Here is a 6824-nt window from a genome sequence, read left to right on the forward strand (position 1 = left end):
ATTGTATGTGTAGTACTAACCAGAGAAAAACTGGTCGTTAATGTAAAAACTGCAAGTGCCTGCAGTATTTTTATTGATGAATCAGCTGATATTTCAGTAAAGCAGAAACAATAAATAGGTCTTTGATATTGCGATGAAAAAGAGAACAAACAAAAAATGTCAAGGAAGAATTTACGAGTTTTGGCGAGTTAGAAAAAAATGGTTGCCCAAACGATAGCTGCTGAAATAAGTGGATTCATCAATACATTAAACATTGATATTAACAAATATGTGGACTAGGTCTACGATGGATGTACTACGATGGCGGGAAAAGATTGCAGTGTCCAAAAAATATTAAGAGAAACATATAAAAAGGTTTTATATTTTCACTGCACCTGCCACATACTAAACGATTTCACTAATGTTCCGCAACTGCAGTGTAACTGTGAAAGATGCAGTTAATTTTTTCATGGAATCAATTTTGCTTCAAAAATATGCCCTGAAAACACTACTGCTGTGTTAAATAAAGTGATGTTATAAATACAAAAGTATTTTGATGTTTGAGAAACATATTTCCGAAATTGTGAAAAGTTTGGAAGAGCTTTCTCAAGAGGAGAATTCTGAGGCAAGAAAAGTAGCTTGCCAGTTTTTATCCGCAATTGGACAAACCACATTCGTATTTCCTTTATACATTATAGACCAGTAAAGTTCTTTGGTGCAACCGGTCACAAATACAATGCAGTCTGAAACCACGGACGTAATTAAGTGTAGAGCACATCAAACGAAACAACTTTAGTCGCAGAATACAGGCGTTCTGCCGAAGAAGGCAGTGAAGAACTGTTAAACTCAGCTAGTGGAATTGCTAAAGCTTTGAACCTAGAGCTGCGTCTTCTAAGATAGCAAGCCGCCAACATTGTAGGGCAATTCATCCACCTGTGTCGTTAAGCGAGTATTTCTGTCACTCGCTGTACATGCCCCATTTAAATTAGTTATCAGCCTTATTAGGGGCGAGGAACGACAAAAATCAATCATCAGTGTTTGCGCTTTCATTGTTACATCCTGCTCAGATAATCAAACATACAGCTGCAAATTATATATATATATATGGGGGATGTATGCAAATTTTATGGATTAGAAGGAATCACGCCAACGACCTTGCTGCAGTCGTAAGACCGGTTCCCAAGTTAAGCACTGTTTATTTATTTATGAAACCGAAAAAAGTCAATCCATATGTTTAAGTAAAAACAATCAACAATACATCAAGAATCAGCATAATTTTCAAGGAAGTGTTCGACAGAATAGAAGAAGTGACCCATGAGGAAATTCTTCAGCTTCGATTTGAAAGCGCGTGGATTACAGCTAAGATTTTAGAATTCGAGTGGTAGCTTACTGAAAATGGATGCAGCTGTATACTGCACACCTTAAGGAAGTCAGATCCAAACGCAGGTCTGATTTCTGCCGAGTATTAACTGAGTGAACATTGCTTATTCTTCGGAATAAGCTAATATTGTTAACAAGAAATGGAAACAAGATATATGTCAAAATATCCAATCCCGTGAACAGGCGTCGACAAGAGGTTCGTGAACTTACTTACAAAATTTATTGCCCGAAACGCCCGCTTCTGAGCCAAAACTATCCTTTTAGAATGGGAAGAGTTACCCCAAAATATAATACCATACGACATAAGCGAATGAAAATAAGCAAAGTAGACAAATTTTCATGTCAAACGATCACTCACTTCAGATACCGTTCAAATAGTAAAAATGGCAGCATTAAGTCTTTGAACAAGATCCTGAATGTTGGCTTTCCACGACAGTTTACTATCTATCTGAACATCCAGAAATTGGAAATGTTCGGTTTCACTAATCATATACCCATTCTGTGATATTAAAACGTCAGGTTTTATTGAATTGTGTGCTAGGAACTGTAAAAACTGAGTCTTACTGTGATTTAGCATTAGTTTATTTTCTACAAACCATGAACTTAAGTCATGAACTGCAGTATTAGAAACCGAACAAATGTTGCACACGACATCCCTTACTACCAAGCTAGTGTCATCAACAAACAGAAACTTTTTAGAGTTACCCATAATGCTAGAGGGCATATCATTTATATAAATAAGGAACAGCAGTGGCCCCAACACTGAACCCTAAAGCACCCTCCACTTGACTTTACCCCACTCAGACCCCACATCATAGCCATTCTCAACATTCTGAATAATGATCTTTTGCTGTCTGTTGCTAAGGTAAGAGGTGAACCAATTGCGAGCTACTCCCTGTGTTCCATAATGGTCCAACTTCTCGAGCAATATTTTGTGATCAACACAATCAAACGCCGTAGTTACATAAAAAAAATGCCTAGCGCTCGAAACCTTTTGTTTAACCTATCCAGTACCTCACAGAGAAAAGAGAATATAGCATTTTCTGTTGTTAAATGACTTCTAAAACCGAACTGTACATACAAATCGTCTGATATAAAATGATCAATTATCCTTACATACACAGCCTTTTCAATAACTCTAGCAAACAATGATGGCATAGAAATAGGTCTAAAATTGTCTACATTATCCTTTTCTTCCTTTTTATAAAGTGGCTTTACTACTGAGTACTTTAATCGTTCAGGGAAGTGACCATTCCTAAAGGAAAAATTAATAATATGGCTAAATACAGGGCTAAAATGTGCAACACAGTACTTTAACATTCTGCTAAAACTCCATCATATCTATGAGAGTCCTTAATGTTCAGTGATTTAATTATTGACTCAGTCTCCCCTTCGTTTGTATCACGAAGGAGCTTTTCAGACATCAATGCCGGAAAGGCATTTGCCAAGAAAGTTATATGTTTTCCTGTAGAAACTAACTTTTTATTAAATTCACCATAAATGCTAAGAAAATGATTGTTAAATACTGTACATATATCTGATTTATCAGATACAGAAATATTTTTACTACGAACTGACTTTATATCATCGACCTGACACTGACAATGTTGAGTGTTTATGGAAAAAGTTCAGGGCAATCGTAAAATGCATTTTAGACAGGTACGTGACGAGTAAAACTGTGAGGGACGGGAACAACCCACCGTGGTACAACAACAAAGTTAGGAAACTACTGCGAAAGCAAAGAGAGCTTCACTCAAAGTTTAAACGCAGCCAAAACCTCTCAGACAAACAGAAGCTAAACGATGTCAAAGTTAGCGTAAGGAGGGCTATGCGTGAAGCGTTCAGTGAATTCGAAAGTAAAATACTAGGTACCGACTTGACAGAAAATCCTAGGAAGTTCTGGTCTTACGTTAAATCAGTAAGTGGCTCGAAACAGCATGTCCAGACACTCCGGGGTGATGATGGCATTGAAACACTGGATGACAAGCGTAAAGCTGAAATACTAAACACCTTTTTCCAAAGCTGTTTTACAGAGGACGACCTCACTCCAATTCCTTCTCTAAATCCTCGCACAAACGAAAAAATGGCTGACATCGAAATAAGTGTCCAAGGAATAGAAAAGCAACTGGAATCACTCAACAGAGGAAAGTCCACTGGACCTGATGGGATACCAATTCGATTCTACACAGAGTACGCGAAAGAACTTGCCCCCCTGCTAACAGCTGTGTACCGCAAGTCTCTAGAGGAACGGAAGGTTCCAAATAATTGGAAAAGAGCACAGGTAGTCCCAGTCTTCAAGAAGGGCAGATGCGCAAAACTATAGACCTATATCTCTGACGTCGATCTGTTGTAGAAATTTAGAACATGTTTTTTGCTCGAGTATCATGTCGTTTTTGGAAACTCAGAATCTACTATGTAGAAATCAATATGGATTCCGGAAACAGCGATCGTGTGAGACGCAACTCGCTTTATTTGTTCATGAGACCCAGAGCCCGCATCTCGTGGTCGTGCGGTAGCGTTCTCGCTTCCCACACCCGGGTTCCCGGGTTCGATTCCCGGCGAGGTCAGGGATTTTCTCTGCCTCGTGATGGCTGGGTGTTGTGTGCTGTCCTTAGGTTAGTTAGGTTTAAGTAATTCGAAGTTCTAGGGGACTGATGACAATAGATGTTAAGTCCCATAGTGCTCAGAGCCGTTTGAACCATTTTTGACCCAGAAAATATTAGATACAGGCTCCCAGGTAGATGCTATTTTTCTTGACTTCCGGAAGGCGTTCGATACAGTTCCGCACTGTCGCCTGATAAACAAAGTAAGAGCCTACGGAATATCAGACCAGCTGTGTGGCTGGATTGAAGAGTTTTTAGCAAACAGAACACAGCATGTTGTTATCAACGGAGAGACGTCTACAGACGTTAAAGTAACCTCTGGCGTGCCACAGGGGAGTGTTATGGGACCATTGCTTTTCACAATATATATAAATGACCTAGTAGATAGTGTCGGAAGTTCCATGCGACTTTCGCGGATGATGCTGTAGTATACAGAGAAGTTGCAGCATTAGAAAATTGTAGCAAAATGCAGGAAGATCTGCAGCGGATAGGCGCTTGGTGCAGGGAGTGGCAACTGACCCTTAACATAGACAAATGTAATGTATTGCGAAAACATAGAAAGAAGGATCCTTTATTGTATGATTATATGATAGCGGAACAAACACTGGTAGCAGTTACTTCTGTAAAATATCTGGGAGTATGCGTGCGGAACGATTTGAAGTTGAATGATCATATAAAATTAATTGTTGGTAAGGCGGGTAGCAGGTTGAGATTCATTAGGAGAGTCCTTAGAAAATTTAGTCCATCAACAAAGGAGGTGGCTTACAAAACACTCGTTCGACCTATACTTGAGTATTGCTCATCAGTGTGGGATCCGTACCAGGTCGGGTTGACGGAGGAGATAGAGAAGATCCAAAGAAGAGCGGCGCGTTTCGTCACAGGGTTATTTGGTAACCGTGATAGCGTTACGGAGATGTCTAACAAACTCAAGTGGCAGACTCTGCAAGAGAGGCGCTGTGCATCGCGGTGTAGCTTGCTCGCCAGGTTTCGAGAGGGTGCGTTTCTGGATCAGGTATCGAATATATTGCTTCCCCCTACTTATACCTCCAGAGGAGATCACGAATGTAAAATTAGAGAGATTAGAGCGTGCACAGAGGTTTTCAGACAGTCATTCTTCCCGCGAACCGTACGCGACTGGAACAGGAAAGGGAGGTAATGACAGTGGCACGTAAAGTACCCTCCGCCACACACCGTTGGGTGGCTTGCGGAGTATAAATGTAGATGTAGATGTAGACCTTTTGCTGCTGAACAGACATTTGCTTCACAACTGTCCATATGGTTTTAATTTTATCCTATGAATTAGCTATTCTATTTGCATACCACATACTCTTTGCGTCCCTAATAAGATTTTTAATCACCTTACAATACTGTTCGTGATGGGCTACTGTAGTGTGACTACTTCTATCATTCTGATATAATTCCCACTTTCTTCTACATGATATCCTTATGCCACTAGTCAGCCACCCAGGCTGCCTACTACTGCTAGTACCTCGTTTGGAATGTTCTAACGGAAAGCATATCTCAAACATCATGAGAAATGTGTTAAGGAAAGCATTGTATTTATCATCTATGTTATTGGCGCTATAAACATCCTGCCACTTTTGTTCCTCAACAAGGTTTAAAAAACTCTCTGTTGCTGCTGGATTAACTTTGTTACATAGCCTGTAATTATATGTGACATTTGTTTGAGTACAAAAGCCGTTTAGTGTTAAAATTTGTGGATCACGGTCTGAAAGGTCATTCACCATTTTACTAACTGAATGCCCATCTAGTAATGAAGAATGAATAAAAATATTGTCTATGGCTGCACCATAGTTGGAAAAAAGACAGTCTGCATCAGATCATATGAATTTAGAGAATCTACTAACATCCTTTTCCTTGTAGCATCTTATACAAAATTTATATTGAAGTCGCCACATATAATTAATTTCTGGTACTTCCTACAAAGTGAATCACGAACACTCTCTAGCTTGGCCAAAAATGCTCTGAAGTCAGAATTAGGGAGCCTATAAACAACAATTAGAAGTTAATTTCATTAAATTCAACTGCCCCTACACAACATTCAAATATCTGTTCAGTGTTGTGTTGTGATACGGCTATGGGCTCAAATGGAATACTGTTTTTCACGTACATAACCACTACACGCCCTGCAAGGAACTCCTTGAAAAACAGCCAGCAAAAATGTATCCTGGTAAAGGAAGCCCCTGAATTGTGAAATTATTTAAGTGGTGCTCTGATATACGAATAATTTCAGAGTCAACATCTATAAGCAGTTCACTAATTCTATCTCTAATACCTCTTATATTTATACCCGTCAAACCAAGCTATTTGCTGTTACTGTAATAAAAAAGGACATGTTCAAAGTGTTTGCCAGAAAAAGCTCAGATCGGAAGCTCACAACCATCCAGGCCCTTTGCTTCGCGCCGGAATCGGAATCGAACCAAGGATACTCAGGCTCGCGAAACTTCGCCCATGGAAATTCATATAGTTCATGCCACTGCGCCCAGTGCCACTCTCTCTAACAGTGACTGTGTTAGTCCCACAAATAGTGTGCGTCGACGTTGCAGGAACTCCCGTCAAATCGCAAGTGATTTTGTACCAGTGTCAGTTCACGTTGCACGAGACAGTCGCTCTTGTCATCAGCAGGCAATAAACTTTTTGTGGACTTGGACATTAACGGCAAAGTGATACCATTCCAGCTCGATACCGGGGCTGCCGTTTCACTGATCAATCAAGACACTTACGAACTGCTGGGCGCACCTCCGTTGCGTGCCGCAACTGTTAACTACCTATTCAGGTCACAAGACCCCTGTGTTAGGACAGTGCAGCCTTCTTGCAACATACGAGGGACAAACAAAACTT

The sequence above is a fragment of the Schistocerca cancellata genome, chromosome 6 (assembly GCF_023864275.1).
Source record: "Schistocerca cancellata isolate TAMUIC-IGC-003103 chromosome 6, iqSchCanc2.1, whole genome shotgun sequence".
In the NCBI taxonomy this organism is placed as follows: domain Eukaryota; kingdom Metazoa; phylum Arthropoda; class Insecta; order Orthoptera; family Acrididae; genus Schistocerca; species Schistocerca cancellata.